Source organism: Lithobates pipiens, unplaced genomic scaffold (genome assembly GCF_037356315.1).
Source record: "Lithobates pipiens isolate NorthernLeopardFrog02 unplaced genomic scaffold, aLitPip1_a1.2 Scaffold_8, whole genome shotgun sequence".
Classification (NCBI taxonomy): Eukaryota; Metazoa; Chordata; class Amphibia; order Anura; family Ranidae; genus Lithobates; species Lithobates pipiens.
Genome location: NW_027507903.1, coordinates 160,250,993 through 160,274,720, shown reverse-complemented (window position 1 = coordinate 160,274,720; position 23,728 = coordinate 160,250,993). Strand labels below are relative to the sequence as shown.

The 23,728-nt window shown below is 44.5% G+C and overlaps 1 protein-coding gene across 1 annotated transcript in view; it reads right to left on the bottom strand.

Moving 5' to 3' along the window:
* Positions 1-11,360, bottom strand: part of TMEM243 (transmembrane protein 243) — a 47,772-nt gene extending 36,412 nt beyond the window's left edge. Inside the window, exon 1 of the mRNA XM_077471948.1 lies at positions 11,218-11,360. The gene's annotated coding sequence lies outside the window, so the exon portion shown is untranslated. The remainder of the gene's footprint in view (positions 1-11,217) is intronic.
* Between the last annotated feature and the right edge of the window lie 12,368 nt (positions 11,361-23,728).

The following is a 23,728-nucleotide window of genomic DNA, read 5'->3' as shown; positions in this document are numbered from 1 at the left end:
AAAAAGTTGTTGTTTTTTTTTTAAAGACAGAGACCTTGCGCAAGCATGATTCATTTTAAGTGGAAACATTTCAAAAGTCATTTGCAATAGTTTTACATCTGCAGCAGTCATTAAAATAATAGCTGATGATCTTGCTATGAAGGTCCTTTTTCCGAGACTTTGCTCTATCCCTTTCTCCGAGTTGTGTTCCTGCATTGTAACATAGGCTTCTGATGATCACTATAACAGGTTGCCATGCATGCAAATAGGAAGAGGCTACAAAAGAGACTACATAGTTGGTAAGGTTAAATAAAGAAACTGGTCTATCCAGTTCAATGTGTGTGTGTGTGCGACTACCATTTCCCAGTACATTGTGTTGACTAAAGCTCCATACACACTATCAGTTTTTCTGCTGAGTTTTTCCTTCAGGTTTATCAAAACCATGTAGTGCAAGAGCCTGCCTGATTGCATACACATTGAAACTCCTAAGGTTTGACCTCATATTTGTATGCAATCAGGCAGGCTCTTGCACTACATGGTTTTGATAAACCTGAAGGAAAAACTCAGCAGAAAAACTGATAGTGTGTTTTTTTTTTTGCTTGTTTTTTTATCCAAGCTCCCTGCTGACACTAACTGTAGAAGGGAACTTCCACAGCCTTACCGCTCCAACAGTAAAGAATCCTTCATGCCGCATACACGCGATCAGAATTTTGGTTGGAAAAAGCTCTGATGGTTTTCCCAACGGGATTTCGCTCAAGCTGTCTTGCATACACAAGGTCACACCAAATTCCGAACTCGGTAACGTACAACAGGACTAGAGAAAGGAAGTTCAATAGCCAGTAGCCAATAGCTTCAATCTCGTAGTTGAATCTGAGTATGCGTGAGTTTTTGCGTGTCAAAATTCAAATTTAAAATCGGCTGTGTCCGCTACTCTGGAAAACCTGCAGGGCTTAAGTGACAGCTGCTTTGGGCCCCACAACAATGACAGGGTCCAGAGCAGCTGCCCCTTTTGCCCAGCGTTAAAGACAGCCCTGCTGGAGACCAAAACTGGATGGCATACTTCAAATGTGCCAGAACAAGTCTTGTACATTGGTAGAATTATAGATTATTATTTTTTTTTTTACTCAAGATAAAACACTTTCCATGCATGCTAATAGTCTTCTGGCTTTTCTTGCTGTAGCTTGGAATTGCATTCTATTGCCAAGTCAGTCATCTGCTAGGACCCCCAGACCCTTAACCATCCTTGATTCCCCTGGAATCTCTCCCCCTAGCAAGTAACTTATTTTTAGCTCCCAAGTGCATTACCGTTCATTATTAAACCTCATATGTCAAATAGCTACCTACCCCTTTATTTTATTGAGGTCTTCTTGTAGATTTGCAATATCATGTTGTGAAGTTATTGCCCAGCTTAGATTTGTATCACAAGCAAACACCGAGTTTGAACCATTTATTCCAACCTCTAGAGCAGCGATTCTCAACCAGGGCTTGGTGGAACACTAGGGTTCCTCCAGAGGTTGCTAGGCATTCCTTCAGCATTGGGCTATTTCTGCCTCTCAGATAAGTTCCCACTCACACCATTGATCTTTTTAGCTATCTGTAAGGAGGTCATTCTTCCCAATGACCACAAGTGTAAGGACCATTCATCCCACTTATGTATCATGAGCTGTAGATTTCTAATTTGTAGCAGGGGTTCCCCGAGACCAGAGAACTAGTTCAAGAGTTCCTCTGTGTTGAAAAGGTTGAGAAAGGCTGCTCTAGAGTGTAGGCCAGGGATCTCCAAACTACATGGCCCATGAGGCATTGTAAAACTCTGACATGACTAGGCTTGATGGGAATTGTAGTTCCTGAACAACTGGAAGGCCATAGTTTGGAGACCCCTGGTCTAGAGTCTAGACCATTTATGAACACATTAAACAGAATCGATCCCAGGACAGAGCCTTGGGGTACCCCGCTCACAGCTCTAGACCATTCCAGTAATTATGAACACCATTTATAAAAAAGGCAATTAAAGGGGTTGTAAAGGTAAATGTTTTTTCACCTTAATGCATTCTATGCATTAAGGTGAAAAAACATCTGACACTGCCGGCGCTCCCAGTCCCCCCGTTTTACTTACCTGACCCCTCGAAAATCCCGCGCTCGCCTCCGCCGTCCTCTTCGCCACTCAACCTGGCCGCTGATTGGCTGGAGTGGATGGATTGAAAGCAGCGCAGCCATTGGCTCGTGCTGCTGTCAATCACATCCAATGACGCAGTGCGCCGGGGGCGGGGCCTTGTGATACAGCGAGCGGCTATAGCCGCCGGCTGTATCACGGGAGCGCGCCCGCAGGTGCTTCTCACCAATGCGAGGGAGCTCGCATGAACGTGAGAAGCACCTGTGGGAAGAAGCAGAGACAGCCGCCGAGGGACCCCAGAAGAGCAGGTTCGGGGGCCACTCTGTGCAAAATGAGTGGCACAGTGGAGGTAAGTATAACATGTTTGTTATTTAAAAAAAATAAAATTTGACTTTACAATCCCTTTAAGCTTTAAGTAGACAAACCTATATTTAGTTTAGATCAGTTTGTTATTTTGCATCTATTGTTTTTTGTATTCATTTGAACAAGTCAGCACTGGTTCACAAGGCAAGGTTATCACTACTAAACATTTTTGTGACATCCATCGCTTCCCCTGATGCTATTCTTGTTATTTTAGAGTTGCATTTCATTTAGCTGAGGAGTACGCGCTATGCACTATGGCACATCTTTAAAGCCTTTGAAAAAAAAAAAAAAATAATTAAAGGGCACCTGCTACAATTCAGCAGCCATACAGCCAATTTATACTTCTGCATCGAGCTTGTATTTGCGATGCTTCTGTGTGCCTCTGAGATGCCTACCTACTCTTGCATTACCTTTAACTTGTTTGGGGAGAAAATCAGTTGTGGCCCTAATTCTTGTGTACAAGAGCCCCTGGGCTGGATTCAGACAGCAAAAGGAGGCACTTGGCATGTGGTTCTCATCTCTTCCAAGTTCCTTCTAAACAATAAAAGGGATAGAGAGATCTCTCTATCTATCTATATACAGTGGTGTGAAAAAGTGTTTGCCCCCTTCCTCATTTCCTGTTCCTTTGCATGTTTGCCACACTTAAGTGTTTCGGAACATCAAACCAATTTAAACAATAGTCAAGGACAAACACAAGTAAACACAAAATGCAATTTGTAAATGAAGGTGTTTATTATTAAAGGTGAAAAAAAATCCAGAAATTGAACTCAGGTGTGGACAACCAGTTATAGTATGTTTTAACAAGGGGGGGGGGCAATCACTTTTTCACACAGGGCCATGATGGTTTGGATTTTTTTTCACCTTTAATAATAAACACCTTCATTTAGAAATTGCATTTTGTGTTTACTTGTGTTGTCCTTGACTATTGTTTAAATTGGTTTGATGTTCCGAAACACTTAAGTGTGACAAACATGCAAAGGAACAGGAAATGAGGAAGGGGGCAAACACTTTTTCACACCACTGTATATATATCTCCACACACACACACACACACACACACACACACACCTGTGTGAAGGAGCCCTTAGGAGGAGGGGAGTAAAAATAAACTAAAATAATGTGGTTGCATAAGTGTTGCATACCCTCTTTTAACTGGGAATGTAGCTGTGTTCAGAGTTAAGCAATCACATTCAAACTCATGTTAAATAGGAGTCAGTACACACCTGCCATCATTTAAAATGCCTCTGATTAACCCCAAAATAAAGTTCAGCTGTTCTAGTAGGTCTTTCCTCACATTTTCTTAGTCGCATCCTACAGCAAAAGCCATGGCCCGCAGAGAGCTTCCAAAAGCATCAGAGAGATCTCATTGTCAAAAGGTATCAGTCAGAAGGGTACAAAAGAATTTCCAAGGCATTAGAGATATACCATGGAACACAATGAAGACAGTCATCTAGTGGAGAAAATACGGCACAACAGGGACATTACCAAGAACTGGACATCCCTCTAAAATGGATGAAAAGACGAGAAGAAATCTGGTCAGGGAGGCTTCAAAGTGGCCTACAGCAACATTAAAAAGGAGCTGCAGGAATATCTGCCAAGTACTGGCTGGGTGGTACATGTGACAACAATCCCCTGTATTCTTCATATGTTTGGGCTATGGGGTAGAGTGGCAGAATGTAAGCCTTTTCTTAATAAAAAAAAAAACACCCAAGCCTGGCTAAATTTTGCAAAAACACATCTGAAGTCTCACAAAAACATGTGGGAAATTGTGCTATGGAAAAAAAAAAAAAAAAAAAAGGGAGGTTGAACTTTTTGGCCATAATTCCAAAAGATATGTTTGGCACAAAACCAACACTGCACATCATCACCAAAAGAACACCATACCCACAGTGAAGCATGGTGGTGGCAGCATCATGCTTTGGGGCTGTTTTTCTTCAGCTAGAAAAAGGAACCTTAGTCAAGGTAGAGGGAATTAAAGTGGTTGTAAACCCTTACAAACCACTTTGACCTACAGGTAAGCCTAGATTAAGGCTTACCTGTAGGTCCAAGCAATATCTCCTAAACCTATATGGTTTAGGAGATATTTGCCCAAAAACGGGCACCGCTGTCTACGGCGCATGCGCCGTAGACAGCGGCGCGCAGACGCACTGAGCGCGGCAGTTCCAAGAATGGAGCTGCCGCATTTGTCGACTCCCGTGCGCATGCGTGGGAGTGACGTCATCGCGGCTTCGCCGAATGACAGCGGCGGAGCTGCGAGACGCCACCAGCAAGATGGATGCGGCGGACTACAGGGGACAGCGGCGACTTCGCTGGCTCCTGTGTCAGGTAAGTGACACATAATGGGCTACTATGCGATGCATAGTAGTCCATTATGCTTTACCTTTGCAGGGAAAAAAAGAGGAAGTAAACTCATCAGGGTTTACTTCCTCTTTAATTCTGAACACAGCTACATCCCCAGTTATAAGAGGGTGTGCACACTTATGAAACCACATTATTTTATTTATTTTTTATCTTTTTTTTTCAATTGAGTTGTACAGTCTATAGGTCAAATTAAAAAGGTGGAAAAGTTCTGAAATGATTTATTTTTTTTTTTTAAATGACACGGTATGCATTTAATCCACCACATTGTGCTACGGTGCTATCTGCAAACCAGTTTTTCTCATATAGGTTTGCTTATTCAGTAACAATGTATCAGTGCGCTCACCCACATCCCTGGCTCAGCAGCAAACTGTACCTGGAAATCACCAGCTTCTCTATTCCCTCCCACTTAGTACATCCCATCCAGCAATCATGTTTGCTTTTTTTTTTTATTAATTAATAATAACAACAACAACAACAATAATAATAATATTAGGATGCCTGGACCTATTCCTGTGCAGTCAGAGCATTTGAACACATAAGAAAGCTCTATGGCAACAAATCAAAAATGCATCCTTGTGACCATCTGAAAAATACACTGAATAATAAGTTATTTCTAATGCCAAAGGCATGTGATTAGACCAAACAGATGAGCGTTTTAAATGATTTATACGCTTTTAAAAATCATACAAGCATGAAAGTACGCATAAAAATGTAAACCCAGCAGGAGATAAAAGCCATATACACAAGCATTAGCTCCCACTTTTGGCCTTGAGCATGTTGACTGAATACCAATGTGCAGGCAGCTCCCGTGTGACTTTTGAGAAAAGTTCTGCCTGCGTTTTCAAGCCCTGCAGAAGAAAGCGAGGATATTAAGGCCTGGTTCACACCTATGCAGGTTGCAGTTTGCATATTTCGGGTGCATATTGCGTTTTTCAATACACATTTTTGATCCATTGAAGTCTATGGAATCAAAAACCAGAAAAAAAAAAAGTACCTGGCCCTTTCCATAAAATGCATTGATGTGAACGTGACCCATAGGAAACCATGTTAAATGGACTGTAGTGCGTTTCTGCAAAACTGAACAAACGCACAAAAAAAAAAAAAAAAAATGCATAGGTGTAAACCAGGCCTCAATGCTATAGGGAAGGTCAAAGTGCTGCTGTGTACCGAGATGTTTGACTCAAACCCTTGCGTCATTTTGCATAGATGCATTGATCTAGCTTGGACTATTAGAAGTATGCATGTTCCAAAATTCGGGGATCCCAGTGGAAGCTGGAAATTGCTGCTAGCTTCCAGGTCCTGTGCTTGGTGAACACAGGAGGACACTCGCTGGGCACAAGCACCATTCAGGGAACACTTTACATTTTCCCAATAAGTGCAAAGCGTTCTCGGATTGAATGAGGTGAAGATTGTGACATCACCAAGCCACCTCTACAACCCGTCCAATCAGACACTGCTTTGCATTCATTGATAAAATATAACGTGTTCCCTGAATGATGCCTGTGCCAAGTGAGCATCCTCCTGTGTTCACCAAGCATGAGGGCAGCAGCTCAGCACAGAAACTGGAGGCTTTCCAGATTCCACAGGGATCCCCCAGGATGGCATATGGCACATTTGTAATGTTACCATGCAAAAATAATCCATGCCTAAAACTTAAGCTGCAACAAAACTTGTTTTCTTTCATGTAATCCCCACAGCGCCTTTCTTATAGGACATTTTAACAGGGAACTTCACCCAAAAGGTTCAGAAAGTTCTGCTTTCTCTCTTTCTTTTTTTTTTTTTTGAACGGGAGTGGGTACCTGGGTTTTGACAGGTACCCGCCCCCACTTTCCAGACCACCTAGATGATCTGAGTGGAAGTTGACCCCCATGCCCACAGTCTCCCGGCACACATCACAGGTCCCAGAAGGCCTGGCCCATGCATGGGCAGGGAGAAGCCAGCTGTGGAACCACAAGAAGTCATAGCTGGATTCTCACATTTACAAAAAAAAAAAAAAAAACACAAACAAACACAAACACACACACAAACACACACACAAACACAAACACACAAACACACAAACACACAAACACACACACACAAACACACACACACAAACACACACACCAGTAAGCGACATTTTGAAGGGGTGTACAGCAACTATGTACAGAACACCTCCAGGTTGCCATATGGCATTTTACAGAAAATGAAAGAGCTGGACAATGAAAGGGAAAGGTAATGTTTAAAAGCAGAGTTCCACCCAAAAGTGGAACTTCCGCTTTAAGGAATCTGGACCCTTAGAAATGCCACATTTGGCATGTCATTTTTTTTGGGGGGGGGGGGGGGAAGCGGGTACCTAGTTTTCACAGGTACCCAGCTCCCACTTCTGCTCTGAGCCGCCTAGGCGGCTCCTCCCTCCCAGCAAACTTCTGGGACACGTCACAGGTCCCAGAAGATTGCCTGGCCAATCAGGACGCGCATCACAGTTGCAAGCTGTCACAGCAGCGTTGCGGGCGCTGTGGAAAGGAGCGAAGCTTCGGGCGGCCACATCGCTGGACCGTGGGACAGGTAAGTGTCTGTTTATTAAAAAAGTCAGCAGCTACAAAAAGTCTAGCAGCTGACTTTTTTAATAAACACAAAAATGGGTGTAACTCCACTTTGAGAACATTTAATTACAAAATGACTTATGGTGCAGTTGTATATACTCTACATTATTATTTTTGGTTTAAAAAAGTGGAGTTACCCTTTAAGTGTGCATTATCGGTACTGAGCTCAGACAAATGCATGTGGCACAGGGTCGGCAATTTTATTTTTCCAGAAGCGTTTTCTGATTGCAGTGAACCGGTGTGCAAAATCTTAAACTGGGTGGCAACCCTGGATGTAAACCATCCGTACCCAGGCTCAATCACATGTGACCACTTGTGGGAGCGGGTACATGCAATAAGTGCTGGCCATGGATTTTCACTCAAAATACACCTGGGCCCCTCATCCCTTTCAGACTCCATACCATTACTTGGTTTATAAATATCTGTTATTATTTAGAATTATGTTGTGGGAACTGGTGAGAAAAGCCTATGTAAAAGGCGTGTACATGATCTGTGTATTGTCAGCATTGCCCCTTCAGCAGATGAGAGAGGTGCCAGCATACATTCATCTACTTTGTGCTGCAGCCGTAAGTGACAAGTACAGCTCACCGGACAGCATCACAACAACGAGCGCTTCCTGAGTCAAATGCCCAGTGAGTGCCCAGTGGGCCCCCTAGAGACCTCATGTACTGCACACCATAGGGTCACGCCAGTGCCACTTTCCATCCTCTGGGAATAGCACATAAGATCAATTGGATCAAGTAATTACAATAACTCAAAGTGCGTTACTAAACCCAGGACCCTGCATTCACTACATCTGGTCTCCCATCATACACAGAGCATGGAAATGCAATTATTTTAGTAAATATAAACTGCTAAATACCTTTTCTCATCAGCAGTATATAGCAGTCCTATGACTTCTGTAGGTGTCTGGTTAAAGCTTGTAGGAGGGGTTTTCATTCTATTCTGACTGTCCAGGACCTCCAATTGGCCCTGTGCTGATCATATGCACCCTCACAAGAAAAATAAATAAAAATAATAACTCTCTAGCAATGCGCACCAAACTGAGCATGTGCAGAGTGACTCCAAAGGCTTTGTCTTATCAGGAGATGGATTGGGGTCAGTGCAAGAAGAGGAGAAGAAGAGGAGACAGGATCAACCTTTTTACACAAGGTGGAGGATTAACCCCTTCTACAGAGAGTATAACAAGCAACACTTTAGGCCAGGGATATGCAATTAGCGGACCTCCAGCTATTGAAAAACTACAAGTCCCATCATGCATCTGCCTCTGATTGTCATGCTTGAGGCTGACAGAGTCTATGCCTCATGGGACTTGTAGTTCTGCAACAGCTGGAGGTCCGCTAATTGCATATCCCTGCTTTAGGCCATTGGTTCTCAACCTCAGTCCTCAAGTGTTGGGGGAACTTGAGGACTGAGGCCGAGAATCACTGCTTTAGACAATCAACAATTTAAGAAATTGTGAGGTCCAAACTGGTCAATCAACTAACAGCTTCATTAGAGAGGACAAGAAGGTGAAATCTCTCCATTGGGGCTACAAACTGCCATATAAAGCAAGGGAAACCTTTGCTTCTCTACCCAAACAGAAATAAAACAATGTGGCTGAATGATTATTCTAAATGCCCATTGTGACTGATTCTCTTGGATAGATGGATGGATGGATGGCTCAATAAACACCAGTGCTTACTGAAGCAACATCCCCCCCCCCCCCCCCCACATTCTCCCCTTTACAAAGCACTTTTCCATTTCTAGTATAAAGAGGAACTGCAGGACTCTGGATGCTGTGCAAAATAAGAAGGGCAGAGGCCAAAGGACTAGTCACTGCCATTGCCTGTGGATTCCCTGCAGCTGGTCCCTAAGGACTCTTTCACACTTTTGGTGCCCTCTGAAGAGCAATTCATATTTGGATCCTTTTTTAGAGGGTATTTGACAGGCGACGGGAGGCATTGTATCTCCTCTTTACCCCCTGACTTAAAGCAATTTCAAAATGTTCACCCTGTAAAACATCCCATTCAGTTTAACCACTAAAAGCTAAAAATTCCACCCAAAAGTGGACCTTCTGCTTTAAGCACTCCTTGCCCCCCTTACATGTCACATTTGGCATGTAACTGTTTTTGGTGGGGGGGGGGGGGGGAGCAGGTACCTAGATTTGACAGGTACACAGCTCCCACATCCTGCTCTCGTTGCCTCCTCTCCCCCTCCCTCTCTGCAATCTTCTAGGTCACAGGTCCCAGAAGATTGCCTGGCCACAAGAGAGCGCAGGGCAACTCACGCATGCGCAGTGCCCACCCACACTTGCAATTCCGGTGCCGCCGAGAGACTTCGGGTGGCCGCATCGCTGGACAACAGGACAGGCGAGTGTCTGTTTATTAAAAAAGTGAGCAGCTACACTGCTGGAGGAGGGGGGAGGGCAGACTGCAAGGACTCTGTGATTGCGAGGGGCACTGTAATCATTACAGTGCAGTCCCCTTTACATTAATGTGATGTGAAGGAGAACTAAGGACAGACTCCGTGACAAGCCCCTCCTCCCCGTGCCCTGGGAAAACTGGCTTCCCTGAACCCGATCCCTGGTAGCAAAAAGTTTGGGGTCACTAGAGAGAAGAAATCTAATGATCGGCTTCTCCAACAGGAGTGTTGGTAAGTTTTCATGCAATCAGCACTGCAGCCAGTTGGCTGCAGTGCTGATCAGTGTATTCTGATAGTGGCGAAGTCCTCACTGTGAGACTATAATAGTGCAGAGGACAACATTCCTCCATCCACCTCAATTGTGTGGATGGGGGAATTAGTATTGTTTTTTTACCTCCCTGGCTGATAAAAAAAAAAAAAAAAAAGAAGGAAGAAAGGGGGGGGGGGGGGGGGGAATCCATTTATGGCCAGCTTAATACAAAACAGCCAACTGCAGATCCAGGTAAAAGATTTACCGACAATTATTAGTGAATATGAAACAAACGATGAATCAGGAGATGAAAGTGAAGGTAATGGGACAGTACATCCAACGACACAGTCATCTGAACTACCTCTGTGTGCAGGCCAATGGAAGGGCCATATTAATCTTATATGAAGATGAAATAGTAAAACACACACACACAGGGCGCCCTGCAGCATATGCCCACATGAGGGCCGGGTGTACCTGTGCAGGGACATACAGGTGATCTGTGCACCTAATACAGGCAGTGCCCATTGATGTCAGGCGGGACACAGCCGCTGCTCCCTATGGCACACCCTGAACACAGGCTGGGTGAGTTTGGGGATCAACATGGATGTCAAAAACCCAGCAATGTGTCTGTGCAGCCGCTGCATCCCAACTGACATGAATGGAACTACCTGTACAGGGATGTGGGTGATCACAACTCTCATAGGGGTGTATGTTGTAGTACACCCAGAGTAAGCGAGGCCAAAGGTAGATACAGACTAAAGATTCACTAATGACCCATCAGCAATAAAAACCTGGCCGGGGATTTAACCCTGAGCAACTCTATCCATGCTAGACAGAGATTATATATATTATTATATATATATATATATGATAGACAGACAGAGTATGTAGAAATGAGTTCCCAGCCCCTATCCTGCCATGGAGGGGGGTCCGCACTTCCCCTCCCCATCAGACAACACTCAGGACACGTCCAGGTCGTCCTATGATGGAGGGAAGGGCTGTGGGTGCAGAGAGGGCACCGATCACCAGGAGATAGCACACACTGCATGCCCCGATGTCTGCCAGCTGCACACACTGATCCCTTCCTGGTCTGATCCTTCTCATGGGGGCACACACTCCCAGCAGGCACCCCTCCTCCTCCATTCATCCATCCCATCATCTCTCACCTGGGTCATCCCGACTTCTACACAAGAGCCACCATCAGCTGTCACCCCGACTTCATGACATAGTTACCCGGACAACAGCCACCAGTACAACGGGCTAAGAAGGCAGTGACAGCTGAGGAATCTGCACATGCGCAGGAACATGTCTCATCTCCTATTAGCTGCCTTGATTGACACGCCCCCTTACGTTCACGTCGCTGGATTGATGAGCTGAGATGAGTGGAGGTGGCTGACTAGAGAAGGAGGGGGAGGGGCTACCTACACAGCAAAACACCTACCTACCTACCTACCTACCTACTTACCTACCTACGCTACACCTACCTGACAACACTGTATCTACCTACACAGTAATACACCTACCTACACAGCACTACACCTACCTGATAGTACTACACCTACCTACACTAAACTTACATGACAGCACTACACCTACCTACACTGCACTTACCTGACTACACAACACTACACCTACCTACCTACACTACACTACACCTACCTACACAGCACTACGCCTACCTACCTACACTACACCTACCTACACAGCACTACACCTATACTACACCTACTTACACAACATTACACCTACCTACGCAACACTACACCTACCTACACAACACTACACCTACCTACCTACACTACACCTACCTACACTACACCTACCTACACAGAACTACACCTATACTACACCTACTTACACAACATTACACCTACCTACGCAACACTACACCTACCTACGCAACACTACACCTACCTACGCAACACTACACCTACCTACACAACACTACACCTACCTGACAACACTACACCTACCTACACAGCACTACACCTACCTACCTACACTACACCTACCTACACTACACCTACCTACACAGAACTACACCTATACTACACCTACTTACACAACATTACACCTACCTACGCAACACTACACCTACCTACGCAACACTACACCTACCTACGCAACACTACACCTACCTACACAACACTACACCTACCTGACAACACTACACCTACCTACACAGCACTACACCTACTTGACAACACTACACCTACCTACACAACACTACACCTACCTACACAGTACTACACCTACCTGACAACACTACACCTACCTACACAGCACTACACCTACCTACACTACACCTACCTACACAGCACTACACCTTCCTACCTACACAGCACTACACCTACTTACACAACATTACACCTACCTACACAGCATTACACCTACCTACACAGCACTACACCTACCTACACAACACTACACCTACCTGACAACACTACACCTACCTGACAACACTACACCTACCTACACAGCACTACACCTGTCATGAGTGATAAATGAGGGTGCTATTGCTGTCATAATACTGATAATAAAGGTGATTGTTGGGACAAGCAATGCAGCAAGAGAAGTGAGAATTCCTTTTCTTTTATATAAAAGTTTTATTAGCAAAGTAAATCAAGCAGACAAATTAGGTAAACAATGAGGTGGCCACATTATATACATTATATACATTATATAAAACGAAACGGGAAGGAAAGGTGAGAATTCCTTTCCAACATTCTACTTGGCATTGCTGAAGGGGCTCCACAAATCCTAGCCGGATTGTATGGTTATTAAAGCGGAACTTTACCCAAACAAATCTAATAAAAAATAATGTTATTTAGCAAGGAACACACATTCCACATTAATAATTAGTGTTTGCTGTAAATTGCCTCCAGAATTACTCCTGTTTCTTCTTGCTGGAGATGCCTTTTTGCTGAAGCCCAGCTCCCCTGAGCAGCGGTAAATCTTTAGGCTGTCAGCAGATTGGCCTTTAGACCTGGTTCACACCTATGCATTTTTTAGCGCATTTTCAGTTTTGCAGAAACACTCTACAGTCCATTTAACCAGTTGCCGAACGCCGATGTACGTCGGCAGAATGGCACGGGCAGGCATATGGGCGTACCTGTACATCCCTGCCTCCCAGCGTGAGCCTGCGGCGGTTGGGTTTGTTCCAGGAGCGATCAGTGCTGAGGGGGAGGTGACCGACTCATGGCCACCCCCTCATGATCGCTCCTGAAGAATGAGAAGCTTCCTCTGCTTCTGTAATGTAAACAGAAGTAGAGGAAGTGATGTCATCGCTTCTCGTGAAGCCTTCTTTTTCCGGTGTCCTATCATATAGAGTCCCCCATCGGATAGTGTCCGCTGTGTCTGCACCAACACTACACTAACAGTAGAACACGCAGGCACACTAATCACTCCCACAATCACCCCCGATCACACCCAATCACCTCGCACCCCCCGACACCAACAGCAGTTTTTTATTTTTACTGATTACTGCATTGGTGTCATTTGTGACTGTCATAAGTGATAGGGCAGTAAGTGGTAGGCCCCTTTAGGGCTAGGGTACCCCCCTAATCCCCCCCCCCCGCAATAAAGGTTTAACCCCTTGATCACCCCCCTGTTGCCAGTGTCACTAAGCAATCTTTTTTCTGATCGCCGTATTAGTGTTAGCCAGGTATTTAGGTTCACCGTCAGCTTTTTATAGCGTCAGGTACCCCCATATACTACCTAATAAAGGTTTTAACCCCAGATTTCACCAGTGATCACCGTATAAGTGTTACAGGTGACACTGGTTAGTTAGTTTGTTTTTTATACCTGCCGTTTATTACCTAATAAAGGTTTAACCCCTTGATCGCCCGGCGGGTGATATCAGTTAGGTTTTAGGGTCTGCGTCGCCCCAGGCAGCGTCAGGTTAGTGCCAGTACCAATAACATCCACACATGCAGCATACACCTCCCTTAGTAGTATAGTATCTGAACGGATCGATATCTGATCTGATCAGATCTATATTAGCGTCCCCAGCAGTTTAGGGTTCCCAAAAACGCAGTGCTAGCGGGATCAGCCCAGATACCTGCTAGCACCTGCATTTTTGCCCCTCCGCCCAGCCCAGCCCACCCAAGTGCAGTATCGATCAATCGATCACAGTCACTTACAAAACTCTAAACACACATAACTGCAGCGTTCGCAGAGTCAGGCCTGATCCCTGCGATTGCTAACAGTTTTTTTGGTAGCATTTTTATACAGTCGCTGACAGCCTAGGAGCTTTTTTACCTGTCTCAGTAGTGTACCACTAAATTTAGAGCCCAAAATGGCAAATCGAAGGTACACTAGTGAAGAGGCCTACACGTTTCTGAGCATGACAGATAGTGAAGAGGAAGTCACTCATCTGTCAGATTCAGGCTCAGAATATGATCCTGTAGACAGCAGCGCCACTATGACAGATAGCTCTGATGATGGAGTTGTGGTCCCTGCCAAGGTCAGGCGTACCCGATCCCGATCTTCTTCTGCTGTCAAGGTGCAAGAACCACAGGTCCCTCGTATGGAGCAGAGAGGTACTAGCACCGCTATTCCTTCTGGTGAACTAGCAAGTACCAATGGCCTAGTACACCCTGGTCATAGTCAAACCAGCACTGCAGTAGCACGTGGTGACGTGGCAAGTCTCATAAGTGCAGTTCAAGCTGGCGAGGTTGCTAGCACAAGTAGTGTCCCACTGCCACCAAGAAGACAAAGACAGGCCCGTTGTGCCCATAGTGCCATTCCTACAGAATTCGCCAATCCTAATTGGGAACCCACCACTTCTGCAGCGCCCGTACTTCCCCATTCACTGGTCAACCCGGCATTCAGGTGGAAACAGCTGATTTTACGTCACTTGATTTTTATTCGCTGTTTTTCACATAGCAATTTGTATGCTGGTCAACACATCACCGATAATCTCCAGTCCTCCCTTGCCAGAGATTGGAAACCAGTTAACCTTTCTCGACATGGGCATAGTTAACTGCTTAAGGACCGCCTCCTGCACATATACGTCGGCAGAATGGCACGGCTGGGCAGAAGCAAGTACCTGTACGTTGCTCTTTAAGTGCCCATCCGTGGGTCGGGAGCACGCCGCCGGTGGCGCGCTCCCGACCCGGTCCTGAGCTCCGTGGCCGCGGGACCAGCGGACCTGATCGCCGCTGGTGTCCTGCAATCGGGTCACAGAGCTGAAGAACGAGGAAAGGTATGTGTAAACAAACCTCTCCCCGTGCTTCCTACTGAGCTTGTCACTGATCATCTGTTCCCTTTTATAGGGAAAGATGATCAGTGACGTCACATGCCAGGCCACGCCCCCTACAATAGAAAAAAAACACATAACGTCACACATAACCCCTCCTCGCCCCCTAGTGGTTAACTCCTTCACTGCCAGTGTCATTTACACAGGAATCAGTGCATTTAAATAGCACTGATTGCTGTATAAATGACAATGGTCCCAAAAATGTCCGATGTGTCCACCATAATGTCGCAGTCACAATAAAAATTGCTGATCGCCGCCATTACTAGTAAACAAAATATATTAATAAAAATGCTATAAAACTATCCCCTATTTTGTAAACGCTATAACTTTTGCGCAAACCAATCAATAATCGCTAATTGTGATTTTCTTTTACCAAAAATATGTAGAAGAATACATATCGGCCTAAACTGAGGAAAAATATTTTTTTATAGATTTTTTGGGGATATTTACTATAGCAAAAAGTAAAAAATATAAAAAATTTTCAAAATTGTCGCTCTATTTTTGTTTATAGTGCAAAAAATAAAAACTGCAGAGGTGATCAAATACCACCAAAAGAAAGCTCTATTTGTGGGAAAAAAAGTATGTAAATTTTGTTTGGGAGCCACGTCGCACGACCGCGCAATTGTCAGTTAAAGCATCGCAGTGCCGAATCGCAAAAAGGGGCCTGGTCCTTTGGCTGCAAATTGGTCCAGGGCTTAAAGGGATTGTAAAGTAAATTTTTTTATTTTTTTAAAATAACAAACATGTTATACTTACCTCCACTGTGCAGCTCGTTTTGCACAGAGTGGCCCCGAACCTGCTCTTTTGGGGTCCCTCGGCGGCTGTCTCTGCTTCCTCCCGCAGGTACTTCTCACGTTCATGTGAGCTCCCTCGCATGGTGAGAAGCAACTGCGGGCGCGCTCCCATGATACAGCTATAGCCACTCGCTGTATCACACGGCCCCGCCCCCCAGCGCACTGCGTCATTGGATGTGATTGACAGCAGCGCGAGCCAATGGCTGTGCTGCTTTCAATCCATCCAGTCCAGCCAATCAGCGGCCAGGCTGAGCGGCGAAGAGGACGGCAGGGGCGAGCGTGGGATTTTAGACGGGTCAGGTAAGTAAAGCGGGGGGACTGGGGGCGCCGGCACTGTGAGATGTTTTTTTCACCTTAATGCATAGAATGCATTTAGGTGAAAAAACATTTACCTTTACAACCCCTTTAAGTGGTTAAAAAGAATGAGTTGCAGTCATATTGGTCCACTGACCCAATTCACCATATGCCCGTGTTCTCTGCTTCCATGGCAAGGGCACGATACAAGCAAATCTTGCAGTTCATGCACTTCAACAACAATGACCTCTATCGTCCTCGTGGAGATCCTGGATACGATCGGCTCTACAAAATTCGGCCTCTCCTAAACCACTTTAACCAACGTTTTGCAGACTTGTTTACTCCCCATCTACGTTGATGAGTCCCTGATTAAGTTTTCTGGCCACTTGTCATTCAAACAGTACCTTCCCAGCAAGCAAGCCAGATATGGGGTCAAGATGTATAAGCTCTGTGACAGGGCCACAGGCTATACATGTAGTTTTATGGTTTACGAGGGCAAAGATAGTCACATAGAGTCAACAAACTGCCCTGACTAAATAGGGAGTGCTGGCAAGATTGTGTGGGACTTGGTTCGGAAAGGGGTACCACTTGTATGTGAACAATTATTACACGACCAAAATCTGAAACATTGTTCAGAGAACTAATCTGGAAGAAGGGACAGACTCGTATTGGCTTACAGATATTGCAGCTACCAACAAAAAAGGGAGGAGCGGCAGTTCCACACCCCCGCAGTTGTGAGCAATATATCATTTAGTGACAACTTTGTACAAAAGAAAAAAAAATGTTTTTCATTTTCCTGCAACTTGTGGCAAAATATAAAATAATCCATGGCCTCAACATGCCTCTCAGCAAATAGCTTGGGGTGTCTACTTTCCTACTTTCCAAAATGGGGTCATTGGGGGGGGGGGGGGGGAGGTTTGCCATCTTGGCATTATATGGCCATCAAAACTGTGATAGGTAGTGAGGAGTGAAATCAAAAATGTATGCCCTTAAAAATCCTGAAGGCGGTGATTGTGTCCCGTACGCAGCTAGGCTCCCAAAAAGTCCCACACATGTAGTATCTCCGTACTCAGGAGAAGCAGCAGAATGTATTTTGGGGTGTAATTCCACATATGGCCATGGCGTGTTTGAGCAATATATCATTTAGCGACAATTTTGTGCAAAAAAAAAAGTTTGTAATTTTTCCGCAACTTGTGGCAAAAATACTAATATCTCATGGACTCAACATGCCTCTCAGCAAATAGCTCGGGATATCTACTTTTCAAAATGGGGTCATTTGGCTGGGTTTTGTGCCATATTGGCATTTTATGGCCTTCAAAACTGTGATAGGTAGTGAGGAGGGGGCCCCGTACACGGCTAGGCTCCCAAAAATACATTTTTCTGCTTCTCCTGAGTATGGGAAAACCACACATGAGAAGCAGCAAAATGTATTTTGGGGTGCATATAACCATGGCACGTGTGAGCAATATATCTTTTAGTGACAACTTTTTGTCACTATGAGACCACTGTTGTTTCTCACTGTGCACCTGTGGTGAGCCTTCTTTGAAAGGACAGGTTGTCTCACTAGGATGTTTTTTTTGTTTTTGTATCATGGCAAGCCAAGAGCTCTGATCCGGTGGCAAACAAGGGAGTGTCCTTCATGTAAAGCAAAACTACCTGAAGGTTGGAAGAAGACTTTGTGTTAAATTTGTATTTATTCTCTAGTTAAAGAAGAAGCTTCTTCCGCATGCATCGATTTGATGACATCAGTTAATAAAGAACTGGATGCCACCATTAAATCATTTCGCTCTTCACTAACAAATCCATGCCTAAGTCAGCCAGCTACCTCACAATCCTCTCAGGGCTCACTAATGGTCCTGGCGGTGGAGACTGATGCAGGTATGGAAAATATACCTTCTAAATACAAACTGTCTTTAGAACACGTAGATGGCCTGTTAAAAGCAATCTATACTACTCTGGGCCTAGAAGAGGAAAGAAAATAATTATCTCTGCATGACAGGGTGTACGCAGGTCTCAGTGAGCCGAAAATTCATACTTTTCATGTGCACTCAGTAATTTCTGAAGCTATTAAGAAGGAATGGGCACCAGAAAGAAAGCTTTTTTCCTAAAGCCCTTAAAAGGCACTTTCCATTTGATGAAGACCCAGAGGCACTTTGGAATAAAACCCCAAAACTCGATGCAGCCTTTTCCCAGGTCTCAAGATCAACTGACCTAGCAGTCGAGGATATGACTCCTATCAAATTATAGATTGCGCAAACTACCCTGTTAACCGTGCTCAATGTAATACTTGTACATATATCACATGAAACATTAATAATACCACCTATATTGTGTTTCACTAATTGAATACTCCAATTCAAACTGACACTACTATCTTTTAAAAAAACAGGTGCTCATAAACTAAACTGTCACGTACCTTACAGTGGAGTCAGACTGCTGAGGGTGGCCTCTCGCACGGTTCTGGTCTCCACGCCCCTGAGGATGGGGACAGGGAGCGTGAGGACACGAAAGGGTGCAGGTGCCTGAAGGTGGAAGTAGCAGACCTTGGAGATGCTGGGTCCTCGCGGTAGAAGAGATGTTGACTGGTCACGTAGGTAGGCACCGGAAGATCAGCAGGTGTGCAGGAAGCACTGCGTGTCTGTAACAGGCAAGGTCGGCAACTGGCAGGCAATGCGGTACAATAACAGGAGGCAGGTGCGTAATCAGGAACAAGCAAGGGTCTGGCAACGTGCAAGCAAACGAGGTACAGATTCAGGAGACAAGCCAAAGTCGAAGTCCAAGCCGGGGTCAAAGGTAGTCCAGGAGATAGTAGCACAGGGTATCCAAAGAGCGGGTGTCAGGAACGGGTCACAGGAACAAGGATCACGGGAGCAAGGTCACAGGAGCAAGGTCACAGGAGCAACGATCAGGTCTACAGGAGTAGCTGAAGACGATCCAGCACTGATGTCAGGCCAGGATCCTGTTTATATAGAGGGGAGTGAGCCAGGATTGGTGGAAGTGGCCGTCCGTGCGTGAATACGTACATCCGTTCAGTTTGCGCGGGTGTCTTCGCGTGTTCGGATTGGCGTACGTCCACGTGTTCGGATTGGCGTACGTCCACGTGTTCGGATTAGCATACGACCGTTCATCCTGGAATTCGTACGCCTCTGACGGGGACACCGCGCATGCCGCCTGGAACGAAGGGAAACTGTCGCTATACGGGGACGGGCATACGTATGGTGAGTTCCCTGACATAAACATCAAAAACACATGCTGCGTCATTAGCAAGCAGAGGGAACTGCAAAACGCGTAGAGGCTGCGGGAACCAGTTGTAGCGTAAGCGCCAGTAAAAGGTGAGCAAAGGAGAGGGGGGAAGAGGTCACCTGTGGAATCACATTTACTGGCTCAGAGCGCTCCCTGATTCATGGCTGGATAAGCTTAGTGTCGGATAGCAGACACAGGAACATGTGAGTGCAATCTTTTTTTTTATTTTTTTTATAATAAAAGTCGTAACGTTTTACACTATGTTGGTTCCATATGCTTTTTTATGCGTTTACATAATCGGTGGATTGCTAACAGGAGAATAAGCGAGCATAAGGAGTGGTTATCCAATGAATGAACCAAAGGCGAGCTTCCATTTATTTTTGGTGAGTGGCCATTTCACAAGGTGGTGGTGGCACGAAGGGTGAATTGTGGTGTGGAGTCACGCATGTGGAAATAGGAAGACCCAATTAAAGGAACTCTGTTGTTCTAGGGGGGTTGTACCCCTTCTTTATACACAGATCTCTGAAACTGAGAGTATACACGGACTTGTATTTGGGGAATTTTTTTGTTTGATTTTTTGTTTTTGTTTTTTGTTTTTTTGTTATTTTGATGTTTAGTTTATGAGCACCTGTTTTTGTTACAGATAGTAGTGTCAGTTTGAATTGGAGTATTCAATTAGTGAAACGCAATATAGGTGGTATTATTAAGGTTGCATGTGATATATGTACAAGTATTAAATTGAGCACTGTTAACAGGGTAATTTGTGCAATCTATAATTTGATAGGAGTCATTTTTACCACTTCATGGAAGGGGTCCATTTGATTGTAGCACACCAGTAACACACATTTAATATATTATTTGAGCACCAGTATATATGTTTTCTATTAAGAAATCCCATGGATAAAAGGATGGATCAACAACTTAAAAAGGCTTGGCAATCCATCTTGGGTAATGTCAAACCAGCTATGGCGACTACTTGTGTCTCCGGGAATATGGAATATTGGGTGAATCAGCTCAAAGCCCATATTATAGCAGACTCATCAAAGCAAGAAATTCTGGATTCTTTCTCGACTTTGTCAGCTGCTGTGGCCTTTATTTGAAATGCTTCAGCAGAGTCGATTAGAATGACAGCAAGATCTGCAGCCCTAACTAACTCAGCCAGGAGGACATTGTGGCTAAAGACCTGTCTGGGGGATGCAGAATCCAAAAATAAGCTTTTTGGGTTACCATTCTTGGGAGATTTACCTTTTGAACTTGTCTTAGATTCAGTCCCAGATAGGACAGCAGATAAAAAGATGTAATTTCCCATGAAAAAGAAAAAAGACTTGTCATTGCCAGTGGGAAGAAGACTTCAGAACTTTCTCCCTCATTGGGCCAGCATAACAAAAAATCTATATATTTTGAACATGCTGTCCCAAGGTTACAAAATAGAGTTTTCGGATCTTCCTTCAGAAAGATACTTTGTAACAAACCTACCAAGGGACTCAACAAAGGCCCTGGCTATGAGGAGAACCTGTTAAAGGATCTGATGCATCAAAGGGTTGTGATACCGGTGTCTCCAGAGGAGTTATCAGGGATTCTATTCTCACATATTCCTGATAAAAAAGCCATCCGGAAATTTCCTCTTGATTCTCAGCGTGAAACCATTGAACAAGTCAGTCCTATAGAAGAAGTTTTGTATGGACTCTATCGTCACTGTCAGGAATATGCTGACCAAGGAATGCTTTATGGCTTAGATTGACTTGAGAAATGCTTACCTACATATTCCTATAGCACCTCAGTCCCAGAAATTTCTAAGGTTGGCGGTTAATATGGGGAAGGAGGTCCTACATCTGCAATTTAGGGCCCTTTCTTTCTGCTTTACATCGGCTCCGCGGGTCTTTACAAAGGTTATGGCAGAAGCCCTCACCCCTCTTTGCCTTCAGGGGATTGCAGTAATCCCATATCTAGACAACCTCCTCTTCTTTGTTCCATCCAGGGAAAAGTTGCAAGAAGATCTAGGCAAGGCCGGCAGTCATTTGGAATCCCTGGGTTGGATAGTGAACATTCAGAAATCAAACTTCAATCTGGCTCAGCAAGTATAATTTCTGGGGTACCAAATAAATTCAGTGGATTCTCTCCTGGAAGAGAAAAAAATCAAAGTCCAGAATGTGGTAACTATACTACAATCGAATCAGCAGATGTCGATCAGAAAAGTTATGTCAGCCTTGGGAAATTTAACCTCAATTATGCCAGCCACCCAATGGGCAAACCTACATTTCAGGCCTCTCCAGATGTCAGGAAAGGTTCCACCCGCTAATGGCACTGTCTGACATTTGGCATGCAGTACTGATGTCCACCAGCGGGTGTCTCCTGGCAGTCTGGCACTGTCAAGGGAGCTTTCCCCTGCTGGTGGTACTATGTGATCTTTGGGCCGCAGTACTGGCGTCCACCAGCGGGTGGTTCCTGGCAGTGTGGAGCCGACATCATCTCCTGAGATCAGGCGTCACTTGAGCCTGATTGCAGGAGATGTGTATAAATACCGGCAAGCACACACACCTTGCCTTGGTATCTTCCTTCTGCCCTGATTCTGTGAGCTCTGAACCTGATCCTGATATTGTCTCTGAACCCGATCCCTGTACCTGAACCCGTCCCTCCCTTACCTTGCCCCGCAAGCCTTTTCCATCCATCCTCTCTTTGTCCTGTTTGTTCCCTGTCCCCATCTGCTTATATCATGTGTTGCAACCCGCCAGAGTTTGCAACACATGATATAATAATTCCAACAAATGATTGTACTAGCACTTACTGAATTCACATTAGAAATTTCTCACCTCTTGTTATCTTTGCACAGGCATTGTGCAATATGTTTACAGACTAGTTTTATTTAAGAACACACTTTACCTTTATTTATTTTTTTCAAATAACGTTTTATTTATTTTCAGTGGTTGCATACGAGGATAAGCAGTACAGGAGTATAGTGGTTTAACTTTATTTTTATTATTATTTTTTTTCTTTATTTTTACCAATTTATTTCTTTTGTACACTCCACATAGGCTGAGGGTATAACTTTTACACCATCTACAATAAGGTTTAATTAAATTTTTTCTTTCTTTTACGTGGGTTTCAAAACTAAACACATGGCATTTCTGCAGAGGGTGTAGCACAGTAGTACATCCATACCATAGGGGCTGAACTCCCTCAATGTTTTGGTTTACACCATTTTGGTTTATTCCATCAAGTGACATTACTATTATTAAGCACTCCCCCACAGGCTTCTGTCCTGACTTGTCAAGCAGAGGTTATAACACATTTATTAGCACATAAGTTATTACTTATCGCACCTTGCAGAGGATATATATAGCGATCTTTGGCACATCTAGATAGTTCATATTTAATTTCCATAATTTTTAAATTTTTCATGGACATGTCAGAGCCCCGCTGTCCTCTATGGGGAGATCACAGGAAAACGGACGGCCTGCCCGTTTTCATCCAATCAGCCAGACGGATGGAAATAGGGTCATCATCCGTCTGGATTTTTCACGGACAGGATCGGATCAGATATCGGTGGATGTCAGTGGACATGTGACCGCTCACATCCACCGCTCCTTAGAGCTGAATGGAGGATCCGATCAGGTCCGCCTAAAAAACTAACAGGTGGACCTGATCATAAATCCCCTGTGAAAGGGGATTTAATTTTCTAACTAAAGTTCCACTTTAATCGCTTGCCTACTGGGCACTTATACCCCTTCCTGCCCAGGCCAATTTTCAGCTTTCAGCTTTGAATGACAATTGCACGGTCATGCAACACTGTACCCATATGACATTTTTATAATTTTATTTCACACAAATAGAGCTTTCTTTTGACACTTGTTTTTTTATTTTTTGCTAAACAAATGGAAAAAGACTGAAAATTAAAAAAAAAAAAAAAAACACTTTTCATAGTTTATTATACAATTTTGCAAACAGGTAATTTTTCTCCTTCACTGTTGTGCGCAGATGAGGCTGCACTGATAGGTGGCATGGATGAGGCTGCACTAAAAGGCACTGATAGGCAGCACTGATTGGCACTGATTGGCGGCACTGATAGGTGGCACTGATTGGCAGCAC